General features: G+C 36.8%; 4 non-coding genes across 4 annotated transcripts; all 4 read right to left on the reverse strand.

Moving 5' to 3' along the window:
• Positions 1-73, reverse strand: Trnar-ucu (transfer RNA arginine (anticodon UCU)). The gene has a single exon. It is a non-coding gene; the product is annotated as a tRNA-Arg (tRNA).
• Positions 74-858: 785 nt separating this feature from the next.
• Trnar-ucu (transfer RNA arginine (anticodon UCU)) lies at positions 859-931 on the reverse strand. Its single transcript has one exon. It is a non-coding gene; the product is annotated as a tRNA-Arg (tRNA).
• A 1698-nt stretch (positions 932-2629) lies between these two features.
• Trnar-ucu (transfer RNA arginine (anticodon UCU)) lies at positions 2630-2702 on the reverse strand. Its single transcript has one exon. It is a non-coding gene; the product is annotated as a tRNA-Arg (tRNA).
• Positions 2703-7885: 5183 nt separating this feature from the next.
• Trnar-ucu (transfer RNA arginine (anticodon UCU)) lies at positions 7886-7958 on the reverse strand. Its single transcript has one exon. It is a non-coding gene; the product is annotated as a tRNA-Arg (tRNA).
• Between the last annotated feature and the right edge of the window lie 6463 nt (positions 7959-14421).

Raw genomic sequence — 14421 nt, forward strand, 5'->3', positions numbered from 1 at the left:
CATCTCCGCTGGGACTCGAACCCAGAACCTCTGGATTAGAAGTCCAGCGCGCTATCCATTGCGCCACGGAGACCACGGTCCGGTCTCACTCATGATCACCACATCTGCTGAATTTGGCTATAAATCAAAACATCCGACAAAGCAGGGCAAGGGCCATGTCTGCATGCATGCTTTATTAATTGTCACATCCTCCGTTTATTTTGCATGTGGCCACTCGAAAGTGGAGAGTCTCGCCACGCAAAGTAGTTTTATATTTAATGTCATGCAGTTTAGAATATAAAATTATTCGATTTATGAATACTTTCATTGTTAGCAAATATTTATTGAACAAATACTTTATATATATATATATATGAGTATTTGATTGTGTCAAAATTTACCCACTTCCAGGATTTTATCTCCTATTCCCCACTTTACTCGTGGTATGAACCGATTAAGTGGTTTCTATTCTACCGCAAAGATTATGGCCTCCTGAAATTCCATAGATTTCAAGGCGTGGGTAGCTTATTATTGCAAACAGCTTCGTGTGGGCCTAGAATAACAGAGAAGTTGAAATGGTTTGGGATATGTTTTAATCGTCCTATCCACAGATCCGACGTCCCGCTGTGTTTACAAACAATAGTCATTATAATTATCTTCGGAAATCAAGCCATAAATGAGCGGTTTGTACGATGACATCACATTTGCACTCAAGACAATTGAACCCGTAAACCGCACCCACCAACATTTCTACGGGATTTCGAACCCATACATTTCCATCCACAGATTTCAGCCCTGAATATAGATTTCACCCGCGGACATTTTTACCCACACACGTGTACATTTGCACCCGATTTGCACGTTTGCGGGCGCAAAACGCATCTCCGCTGGGACTCGAACCCAGAACCTCTGGATTAGAAGTCCAGCGCGCTATCCATTGCGCCACGGAGACGACATTATAACCATCCCCACATCACACCTTCAATGACAATATCTTCTCATAAGCCTGGCAATTAATCAAAACCTCTGACAAAGTGTAGAGCATTGTGTGAGGGCATACTTCATTCATCGTCTCAACCTTTTGTTTATATTGCAACTTGCCACTTGAAAGTGAAGAGTCGCGACACGCAGAGTAGTTTTATATTTAATGCCATGTAGTTATCGGGGTAAGCAATTTATAGATACGTTTGTTCGTGATATGTTTTAATCGTCTCATCTACAGATCCCACGCAAAAACCAATGTCCTGCTGTGTTTACAAGCAATAACCATTATAATTATGTTTGTAAATTAAGCCATTAAATGGGAGATTAGTACGATGACAGCAAATTCGCACCCAGGACCATTGAACTCATATATTTCCATCGACATATTTTATCACCTTCAATTTGGATTGCCCCGACAGACATTTGTACTCACGAACTTTTTTTCACCTACCGACATTTGCCCCAATGCAATTTTGCGATCGCAAAACGCATCTCCGCTGGGACTCGAACCCAGAACCTCTGGATTAGAAGTCCAGCGCGCCACGGAGACGACATTATTACCGCTCCCACATCACATGGGACCACATTATAACCGCTCCCACATCACATCTTCAATGACAATATCTCCAGATTTAACAATAAGCCTAATACTCTGACAAAGTGTACAGCATTGTGTGATGACCATACTTCATTTATCGTCTCTACTTTTTGTTTTTGTTGCAACTTGTCACTTGAAAATGGAGAGTCTCGACACGTAGTGTATTTTATACTTTACGCTTTGTAGTTTAGCATATCAATTTGGCGATTTATTGGTACTTTCATGACCAGGAAATGATTATTTAACAGATGATATAGATAAATAAATGCAGATTTCGTCGAAAATATCCCACTTCTGGGAATTTCATAACCTATTATGACATCACTACCTTACTCATTGTTACGAACCAATTTTGTAACCGAAACGATTGAGACCATTCCAAAAATGCTATAGTTTCCAAAGCTTGGGTATCTGCTTATTAACGGACATGAGCTTTGTAAAGTCAATGTGGATGCTTAATTATATCTTTATTATCGAATAAGCAGCAAAAATGCACCTCCGCTGGGACTCGAACCCAGAACTTCTGGATAGAAGTCCAGCGCGCTATCCATTGCGCCACGGAGACGACGTTACAACCACTCCCACATCACATCTTCAATATCTCAAGATTTAACAATAAGCCAAATACTCTGACAAAGTGTACAGCATTGTGTGATGACCATACTTCATTTATCGTCTCTACTTTTTGTTTTTGTTGCAACTTGTCACTTGAAAGTGGAGAGTCTGGACACGTAGTGTATTTTATACTTTACGCTTTGTAGTTTAGCATATCAATTAGGCGATTTATTGATACTTTCATGACCAGGAAATGTTTATTTAACAGATGATATAGATAAATAAATGCAGATTTCGTCGAAAATATCCCACTTCTGGGAATTTCATTACCTATTATGACATCGCCACCTTACTCTTTGTTACGAATCGATTTTTTAACCGAAACGATTGAGACCATTCCAAAAATGCTATAGTTTCCAAAGCTTGGGGATCTGCTTATTAACGGACATGAGCTTTGTAAAGTCACTGTGGATGCTTAATTATATCTTTATTATCCAATAAGCAGCAAAAATGCATCTCCGCTGGGACTCGAACCCAGAACCTCTGGATTAGAAGTCCAGCGCGCTATCCATTGCGCCACGGAGACCACGGTCTGCCTCTGCCCGTCACATTAAATTTAGAATGACAAGATCTTCATAGACTTGGCAATAAACCAAAACCTCTTACTAAGTGTACAGCATTGCGTGAGAGCCTTACTTCATTGATCGTCCAAACCTTTTGTATATATTGCATCTTGCCACTTGAAAGTGGAGAGTCTCTACAAGTGGAGTGTTATATTTAATGCCATGTAGTTTGAAATATCGAGTATGCGATTTATTGATACTTCCATGACCAGGAAATCTTTCTTGAACAGATGATATAGATATATGAATGCAGATTCTGTCGAAAATATCCCACTTATGGGATTTTCATAGCATATTATGACATCACCACCTTACTCATTGCTACAAACCGATTTTGTAACCGAAACGATTGAGACCATCCCAAGAATGTTATAGTTTCCAAAGCTTGGGTATCTGCTTACTAACGGACATGAACTATGTGAAGTCACTGTAAATCAGTTTTCACTATTAGCGCACTTTTTTGCGAAAATTGCGAAGCACTTTCGCAACTTTTTTTAGGGACTGCGAAATAGCACTTTTTTCCGATTTTGACGAGAAATAGCACTTTTTTCCGATTTTGAATGGAATAAAAATTCCATAAAAAAAGTTAACAAATATTTTCGAGTATTAAGTTGACAAATAAGTAACACATACTAGTACTTTTGTAACTCAATTCTGCATATCATAAGGATATTTACCGGAATTCTAACCTATGAGATGCAGACATAGGAGATAAAGCTTTTGCATTAACGGCAAAATTCTGTTTTAAATATGACTATTATACAAGCACACCGAAACGCTCCGCGTCTTTGAAACCAGATGTTGGAACACCAAGCAGTTCGTTTCATTGAACGAGATTGGTCATGTGACTATCAATGATATCGATGAATTCAAAATGACTATGAAAGTGTTAGTAAAGTGTTATAGTCACTTTGGATGAATTGTGACCAAAGTGCACGATTTTCAAATCAGACGAAACTTTTAGCAGCATGTCACAGATTTGCAAAATAACCAAATTCACAAAATACCATTAAGTGCCATTTTATTGTAATCACAATGTTGAAAGCATGTGGCATTTTCCGGAATTTTGCGATATTTACACAACTATTTCTCATTGATATGGGAGTACGGGTGGGCAAAATTCAATATTTTTTTGAATCGAATATTTTTAACGAGTACCGAATAACAAATATTTTTGGAACGTCGGTGGAAACATTAAAAAATCGGGCAACAAAGCCTTTTCACTGGTTAATTCCGTTGTAATCGCTAATTGTTCTTGTCACCGATCGTTTTGGCGGCGATATCCAGGTTTTGGTAATCTATATTCCAGCCTTCTCTTTTTTACAAATATGAATTCTTGTGGGTCGGCCGACATCTAAGTTTTATATTTCGGGTTTACCCCTTCGTTCACATCGGCAACAGCTGTTGAAGACATTGAGGACTCAAACTAACATTTGCGTTGGCTTTAATATTACCTATCAAGATTTGTAAATTTACCGTCCCAATTTTATGCCAATGGTAATATTATTGTCGATACCGTATTATTAAGAGGATAATTAACTTTCTCATGTTTTTCTATGGTGATAAACTTCGCAAATCTGAAATTGTGCCAATCCTGAATGTTGATTTAAAATAGTGATTGAATAATTCGGCAATAAAGGCATTTCTGCGTGGTCATAAGACGAGATGACGTTAATGAACAGCACTTCTTTTACTACGTATGCGACTTAATGCTAAAAAGATTGGGCTCAAGTGCTTTTTTTTCGAGTGCTCGAGTGCCTAATAGAGGTCAGGCGCTAATTGTAACTAATTCCCTCAAGTGTTTACAACAAAACAATACCCCGGCGATAATTATAGCTAAAATGTTACCGAGCAATTCACAATTTTATTTATGGAATTTGAAAATTCACCAGTTTCTTGACGATTTCGATAATGTCACGCCCTAATTATTAGTGCAAAAAATACTCCCCTTTTTCCGCGGCGGTTTTACGGGTTCCTTGTTTCATTCTTCAGAAAGTTCTGACACGGGGGATATAGAATACTGAATCCGGAGGGTTGAATCCATGTCGACTTACTGGCGATTTTCCGTTTTGGAATGCGTGAAACATTCTTTATTTTAAATTAAATGACGTTTCGCGGGGTAGAGTTCTCCCCGAAAATGATGTGTACCAGACGTTAGTTAGACGATAGATAAAACATTAGATTAATATTTTTCATGACGCCCCGTTTTCGAAAATACAAAGTTATATCGCAAAAAAATGCGTTTTGATACATTTGGAATGAAACATTATTTACGGTTAATTCATATCATATTCTACTCTTCATGACACCCGGTATCCGAAAATACAGTTGTATCGCGAAAAATGTGTTTTGTTACATTTAGAATAAAATATTTTTGCGAATAATTTAGATCATATTTTACTTTTCAGGACACCCGTTTTCGAAAATACAAGGTGATATCGCAAAACGTGTTTTGTTACATTTAAAATAAAACGTTTTTGCGATTAATTTAGATCAAATTTGACCTTTCACGGCAACCCGTTTCCGAAAATACAAGGTTATATCGCGAAAATGTGTTTTGTTACATTCAAAATAAAACATTTTTGCGATTAATTTAGATCATATTTTACTTTTCATGACACCCGTTTTGAAAATACAAGGGTATATCGCAAAACGTGTTTTGTTACATTTAAAATAAAACGTTTTTGCGATTAATTTAGATCAAATTTGACCTTTCACGGCAACCCGTTTCCGAAAATACAAAGTTATATCACAAAAAAATGCGTTTTGTTACTTTTATTTTGCATTCCCAATAAAATAAATATTTTCCCTAATTGAAGTCGTCGATGAAAATGTTCCTGTCGTTCAAGCTCGACACACGTTTGGACGAGTGTGGGACGGTTTTTTGATCGACGATAAATTAAAAAGTTGCCACACGTTATTTGTATAACGATAATAACTGAAAATTAAGATTTTATAATAGAAGTGAATTTGTCTCAAGATGGTATTTTACGATTCTTGCCCACAGAAAATAAACACGCTGACAGGCTTGGTTATAATTGATATTCGTTTAATTTATTTTACACTATTAATAAACGCGCCACACCAAGTGCGGCCATATAAATTGCAGTCGCATCGGTATGAACTGTTTTTGGCGCTCTCACATTAATAAGAATTTTCAACAAAACAATACCCCGACGGTCAATAAAGCTGAATTCGTTACCGAGTAATTCACAATTTTATTTACGGAATTTGCAATTTCAAGATCTCACTTGACGATTTTGATGATGTCATACCCTAATTATTACTGCTTAAATGCCTCAAAATACAACAAATGTAATCATTTTCGACGATAACAGGCGCAACAATTCGTAAACGAGCCGTTATAACGAAATTCGCGATTAATTTTACATCTCGCTTGTTTACAATTTCAACATCCCCCCGGCCATGCATGGTCGAATAAAATGTTCACATATTCGAAACATGACTTGGCCAAGGATGGAAGGGATCACTAAAGAGCTAATAGAAAGTACACACGCGAGGGTATGATATTAATTAATATCGAGAATATTTGTGAGCATATCACAGGACCGAAATATTTTGCACCCGGCTGTTTGTTGGCAGAACAACGATTTGCTAAAGTTAATTGATCGAAGTACATACCAGGGAAGTTTAATACACACGATGTGTTAAGGGCATCGTAACTCTCGTTTTTTTTAATTTGATTGTTTTACATTCTGCTTAAAAAACAACGTCGTTTTGCAGTCATCTAACGTAACTCTCGCGACCAAATCTTTTTTGTTTTGTATGGCATCGTCTTGGCGAAATTTATTGCCTACTGAATTTTAATTGTGTTTTAGGATAAGTTATTTTCTGTTTGTTGGTTTCTAAACTTGGGTAGCAATTACTATTAATGTGAGATTTGTGCATATGAACGATTGAATATCGCGACTGGATGTCCGATATCTGAGAATGCGTACTTCTCTTTCAACATTAATTTTCAGGATATCAGCGTTCATGTGGTCGAATCAAAATTATTTATCAAATGGATTGTTATTTCGAGACACTCTCAAAAAATATTTGGGATCCACTATCATATCATTCGTTTATTTTTTATATTCATGTTTTTTTCAAGAATCACCCTCGTTATATTTCGTGTACCTTCGCAAAAGAAAACTCTTTGGTGTCATCGTTCCTATTAGTGTAATTGAAATATATAGAAACCTCGCAAGTGGCGTTGTGATGCGAATATTTGATACTAGGTCAGCAGCATTACAAAGAGTGCTATTTATGAATGCTGAAAGTACATGGCATTACTAAACTTTTTTGCCAATATATGATGTTTTCTGCCCGATTTAAACTAACTCCCACGCAAACCAAGGTATGTCGATATTTAAAAATTACTTGTCTTTGGGTAAGCTCTGAAATAGTATGATATAAATGTAAATGAGAAATTAGGTCACGCTATGGAGGATTTTCAAAGTGATCTTGTGTAATATTTCGGAGAAAAAAGTTTGAAAGGAAAGTAGGTCAACCTATCTCCTAAAACAGGGGAATATCCTGCGTAATATTTCGGAGGGAACGTAGGTGTAGGTTAACCTATCTTTTAAAACAGCGGGTGGCGACTTTCAAAGTGGTTCAAAATCACAAATTGGGGGTTGGGGGGAATTATTTTGCACGAGATTTGTACAAATGATCCACCCTGTAACTAATATGGTTTCCAGCCTGCATGTATCAATCCTTGTCTGTTAGATGGAAAGAGTAACAAATGTGGAAGCCTTTGCTGTTCACGCCAGTAAGCAACTGACACCGTGATACATTGAATGAAAGTTTTGTCCGCGGCGGGTGTTAGCAGATGTCCTTTCGTTGCCGATGAATTCGCTTGTTTTAATTAAACATGAATTCGCTTAAAGGGAACTGGGTTAACGGAAAGGCTTCTCTTTAATTCATAATATTAACCGGAGGAGCGCTTTTTCGAGTATTTATGCCGTTTTGAATGGGTTATATGAAAGGCTAGGGCACCTAACTTGTTAAAATCGGCAAAAGCATTTTCGCACTTTTTTTTTCACTGCGAAGCACTTTCGCACTCAAAATTCGCTTAGAGTTAACACTGCAGTGTGAATGCTTAATCATATTTTTATTATTGTCCAACAAGCAGCGAGAACTGCATCTCCGCTGGGACTCGAACCCAGAACCTCTGGATTAGAAGTCCAGCGCGCTATCCATTGCGCCACAGAGACAACGTTCCGACCCCCCTCTCATTATCCATCCATTTGGCAATAAATCAAAACATCTGATGAAGCAGGTCGTATTGTGAGGGCCATGGTTTATTTTGAATGTGGCCACTTGAAAGTGGAGGGTCTGGACGCGTGAGGTAGTTTTACTTTTAATGCCGTAGTTTGAAATATCAAGTTATTCGGCTGTGGATATTTTCAGGGCCAGTAAATGTTCCTGAACAAAAATTGGATAAATAAATATACGATTTTGTCAAAAATTGTCCCACTTCTGGGATTTGCATCATCTATTCTGACATCACCACCCCTGACAAACCGATTATGTAACCGCAACGATTGGGACCATTTCATAAATTCGGTAGTTTCCAACAATTGAGTGTCTGCTTATTAACGGAAAGTAGTAGAAACTACCCACGTCACTGATGGTACGTACAATCGATTAATTAGTTTATATCTAACCGCAAAGATTACGAAAATTTTCATAGTTTTTAAAGCTAATTGTTCACAGTCTTATGCGAAGCCTGGATCAACCGACAAGTGAAACGGTTCGTTCCAGAAACAAGAGAGTGATACTCAAATATTTGGACACGAAGACCAAAACGAGTACGAGAACTAAATTGATTGAGTCGTTAAAGAGTAAAGTGAATTTTTCACACATTTTGTGTCCAATAAATCATCTTCAAAAGCAATAAATCATCTTCGAGCAAAACATGGAATCCCGAGTTTCATTGTGTTTACAAACAAATCGTTCAAAATTGCCTTCAGAAATTGAATTGGCATTCTGTGCACGTAATTTTATTTTTGTTATCACAATTACGAAACAGTTGATTGATTATAATAGTTACACCCAGCCAACTAATCCTATTTTCCAAACGCCAATACATATGTAGATGCAGCGCGTGAGACATGTTTATTGCGCTATAATTTTGTATCATGTCAAATTTTCAAAGCGGAGTGGCACCATGCACATTCAAGAATCAGCGCAGGAAATGGATAAGCCAAAAGATGAGACTCTTTTTGACGGAATTATTTACGATAAAATTTACGGATTTTAATAACAGCATAACATTCAATCTTTGCGAAATTATTCATATGAATAAGATAACCCACATTTGCTTTGTTCATAGTACGGAGTAAGCTATTCCTAGCTTTTACTGGAGTAATTACATTCACGGGGAACAATTACACAGAATCTAGAAAACAAAGAAAATTGCTAAAGCCAAATATGATTTGACAATCACTTACAACAGGGGTCGGCAACCTACGGCCCGCGGGCCGAACTTACAATATACTTTTAAAATTAGCAATCAGTAGACACAGGTGGTGCTCGAGAGCCAAGATTGTGCAATTATTCTAACAAAATAGGATCCAAACAAAAAATTACTTTTTTCTCGCGACTGTCGCATGAGCGTTATGCGAGGTTATGCATGATAAGTTTTAAATATTTTCTATTTCTGTGTCACTTTAAAGCATATTTCGAACGTCAGCCATAAACCAGTGGTTCTCAGACTTTTTAGGCCGCGCCTCCTTTTTAGAATTGGGCAAGTCCCCCTCCACCTCAAATATAACTAGCTAACAATAAGCTTCAAATAACAGATAGTAAGGCGGAAGTAATATAATATATACCAAAAATAACAACAAGCACAATAGCACTCCGCAATCTCTAAACAATGAAGAAATGTAAATATATATCCAAAATAATGCGGTCAAGATCAAATCTAACAAATATTTTTAATTAGTTTCTCTTGTGGGGAGGGGCCCTTTGTTTTGAGAATCACTGTTCTAAACAATGTATTTTAGAATAAGCTGCATTTTAAAGAATCTTAGTATTTACTATACGACTTGACCCATCCATTAGGTTATGTCCCATTCACCATTTGAATGACCTCCTTCATAGCGAGCAGTTTATCGGGTAAAGTTACAAATAGGAATGGATATATGGGCCCGACTGCGATATTATTGGTTATCAAGCCGCTATATAGACCAGCGGCTCAATCTTTTTTTCAAGCCACCCAAATTTAAAAAAAAATTAGGTTTTGTGAAATCTTGCGTCCCAAGGATATACTCGAATCTAAGGCGGTATGTAATGCTAATGACCTATTTGATCACAAAATTGACTGACTAATATGAAACAGCCATTTTTACGTAAAATTTTATCTTCCCAAAAATTAGTCGTAAGTGAGGAAGCTGCGCTTATTTGCCACAAGCAAGTTTTGAAGTCGTTGCTTTACTTAGAAAAACAGCAGATGCCAAGTTTTTACGCTGTAACACTTCCCACACATACAATCAATACTGAGAAACTTCACTTCAATACAAACGTAAATGAAACAATAAAATTTACTAAATAATAAAAGCAGTAGAAGTTTTGTTGGAACTTTTTTAGGTATTTGTTGAAAAAACAAGCGACCTAAGAATATTTTCAGGCGACTCAATTTCGGGTTGCGCTCCATAGATTGGGAAACACTGATATAGATAGCAGGTTTAATTCTTAGGGCCACGCACAGTCGCGGGCTGCCAATCAAGTGCAGTGATTTGTTGGACACGTTTAGTGGCCATAACGGTCGTTTCAAAATTTTGTTGTTATTGTTATTTTCTTTCGTCATTATCATTAAAAAATCGCTTTTCTCTTCGAATACTGGACCAATTGCTTTGAAATGTCCAGTGGTTAAAGATAAAATTTTTCTCCAGAAGGCTATTACTTTTTTTTTGCTATGACGTCATCAAAATTATTGCCATTGGATGACGCTGCGTGTCCATATATTTGAGCATAGCTCTCTTGTTCCCTAATTGATTGTAAATTCTGTACACTGACAAAGAAGATTGGCTCTAGCCCACTTGTTCTCAACCAGTAGGCCATGGCCCACAGAAGCATTTTCAGATGGGTCACAACAAGCCTTGAGTTGTTGAAAAATTAGATTTTATTTGTGTCACTATAGCTAAATTTTGATTGTAGTGGCAATGTACGCTAATACTTTTTTTGTAGCTGAGGGGTAATTTTCATTCTAATTGTTAAAGTGAAAGTGTCTATTTTTGTGGACTCAATTTTTTGCTTGAGTTGTAGTTTACCCCTTGCATGATAAAGTAAATGGGCCACGGAGTTTTTGTGCAATAAAAATGGGCCAGGGAAGAAAAAAGGTTGAAAACCACTGCTCTAGCCTGACTTTAATAGGAGACTGAATAACCGAGCGCCCAAGCGTATATGAAACAAGGATAATGTAAAAAAAATATTCTCACTACGTGACCAAGCGCATGTTGCATACCGTTAAAATTATCTCTTCTAAACAAGAATCCATATTTAAAAAAATATTCTCTGTTGGTGGAATTCCCCTTATATGAAACAAAAATATCGTCTCGATCAAAGCAATAATCAATACAATAATTGGCTGACCTGAGGCTATTTCTCGTTTAACTTTTCATGTGTAATTTCGAAATAATATAAGGTTGTATTAAATTGCAGAAAAATTACACTGCGTCGAAGAAACATTAAATTAACTAGAATTTTACTGTTGTTGAAATCTTCTACAATACTTCGGTAACTACGCCGGTAGTTGGCGATCAATTCTCAAAAACACGCCAAACAGCTTCTTATCTATATCCTCGTTTTTGGATAACATGGCAATGAAAATTTTTCAAGAAATATTCTTTTTTTAATTTACACTAAATTAGAGAAATTTTGCTGCTGCTTTTTAATGATATTGATCACGAACTACCACCACAATGTCAACCACTCTACAGACTTCCTTATAGCTTCCATTTTGCGCGTCATGGATTATATTAATAAATTGTTTGTAATATATAGGGTGTCCATAAAGTCTTAAAATTTTTTTGAGAACCGACTTCATTTCAACAAAATTGATATTGTAAAGGGACTTTATGGACGCCCTGTATATCATAGAATGATTATGTGTCTGACTGTTATTAGTATGTCAGTAGTAGCACTTTAGCTCAATGCCCTTCTGTGTGGTCAGATGATTCTCTCAGGTAAGTAAATAGAATTTGATGATGTGTTAAAAGTTATAGAGTCGCAGAGTTAAAGTAAGCATTGAAGAAAATTCATCGTTCGCCAATGTTTTATTGCAAAACGAAACTGACTTTTGAAATCCTTGTTGAATTGTTGTATCGTAGTTCACATTGGTTTTAAAAACAGCGCATTATTATGAAATTCTTTCTTCAAGTTACACTATCGGTAGAAGTTACGCGAGACCAACTCCCAATCCTTCCTTTTTGATCCGAATGCGCATAATGCAAGGATGCTGAAGCTAGAATAGACATGGCCATACTGTACTGTGTAATTCAAGAGTCCTGCTGCGCACTAACACAAATGTAATTCTGTTTGTCTGGCCAAAACCTACTTCCTCAGACAAGCAGTCGACAATGACAAGGAAGGGATCAACGTTGAATTGCATAGTCCTTTAAAATTTGTTTTGTTTAATTGAGGGTTTACGAGGTTATTTGATTACAATATGCATAATGTGTTGAACCCAAAAAGTTCATGCCTTTGCTCAAAACCTCAACCTGGTTGTAATAAACTTGTTTGTGTGAAATCGGGAACGTCACGGTTCTTTCAAAAACATGGCATCGTTCTATGCATTAGTAGCTGCTGGTATCAAGCTTTTTACCGAGAGGACGATTTATGCAAGGAACCACCGATGTGCGAAAATTTATTTATGACCAGAAAACACTATAGTTTATCGGAATTTCTAAAAATTTCGATCAGTAAAATGCTTCTTGCAAATGTAATTTCGGAATAATAATAGGTTGTAATAAATCGCAGAAAAATTACGACACGTCTAAAAAAACATAATGTTGACTGGAATTTCACTGTCGTTAAAAATACTTCGTCATTGAAGTGTAGTCGAGTTTTAATTGTCAGGTAGTTGAGCAGATGCAACTGATGCTATAATTTGTTTGTGAGCGAGGAATAACAGTTAATAAAAAGAATTTGATAACAAAATAACCATGACGTCATAGCGTAATTTTCGCATCGCCCCAATCAGTTTAGCCATGCGTAATCGACATCGTGCCACGTCTTGCAACATTGCTTCGTGCATGAGAATTTCTTATGGGAGAATTACTGGTCATACCCGTTGGCGCATATACGTAATACCTAAGTAGATTGTATACAGACCCAACGGTATTGTCGCGACATGAAATGCAGAACGTCATCGCAGATATTACGTCACTGAAATCTTAGTATGGCGTTAATCAATTAATGCAAGCGTCTTCGACATAGAACGTGACGGTGTCTTGTGACATTAGACATTCATGAGAACTTGTTATAAAATTATACTATATTATCATATCCAAATTTCGCGCATGTGAGAAATCGGTATGCAAGTTGTATACAGACCCAACACATACGGGTATTGCCATCACGTGAGCGTATACCGCAAAAATGGAGTCATCACCGAGTTTGCGCCATTTTACCTCTAGTATCGTCTTAATAGATTTATCCAAGTGTCTTCAACATATCACGGGCCGATTTAACATCTCGCCGATGTCTTGTAACATTGGCCATACATGGGAGCTTGTTATGGGAAAATATTAAATGATCATAACCAGATTTCATGTATACATGTATATATATACAGACCCAACCACGCATATTTTCGTCATGTGAAATGTAGAACTCCAAAAAATATATAATCGTACAAATTCGATGTCGCCCAATCTGATTCGTAATCTTGTGACATTGGTCATACACGTAATTGGTATGCAAGTTGTATACAGACCTCTAACTACGCATATTTTTGTCACGTGAAGTGTTGAACTTCAATAAATGTAAGATGTCCATAAAGTGTTACAAATTTTTAATATTGCAAAGGGAATTTATCGATACCATATATTGTTTTGGCCTTCACAGATGTATTAATTGAAGTAAAAATACTTGAACAATTACTGATTAAAAACAACAAACCTTGTTAAGATATATTGAGAACTGACTTCATAACAAAATTGGAATTGTGAAGGGACTTTATGGGGGCACCCTGTATATTCGTGCAAATTCTATGCTGCCCAAGTTGATTCGTTAATTCTCGGACAGATCTTGTGACATTGGTCATACCCCTATTTCGCGCTGCGCACATTGTCACGTGAGATGTACGCAAATACTAATGCAAAAAAACACAATTTCGCTTCAGGCCAGGACAGAGAAAGTACCGCATATGACGGAGCGTTTATCGTCATTATTGATAATTCACACGGAAATACCTGTCCGCCTACGACACTGTTAAAAAATTGGTAAATCCCTTTATTTTTATGCGCTGGCAAGAACAGCTACTTGGATGTATGGGAATCGTTACATGTCGGCAATGTATTATACACACAATGAGCGTCCATTGCGTCAGGCAGGCGGTGGAATTCGTTATTATCATCCAATGAACCTGATATAGTTAGGACAGACTCGTTAACCAACGGGCAATCACACCTTTACTTTCGTTTTCCTTGTAATACATTGTTATCAATTATC

The sequence above is a fragment of the Styela clava genome, chromosome 3 (assembly GCF_964204865.1).
Source record: "Styela clava chromosome 3, kaStyClav1.hap1.2, whole genome shotgun sequence".
In the NCBI taxonomy this organism is placed as follows: domain Eukaryota; kingdom Metazoa; phylum Chordata; class Ascidiacea; order Stolidobranchia; family Styelidae; genus Styela; species Styela clava.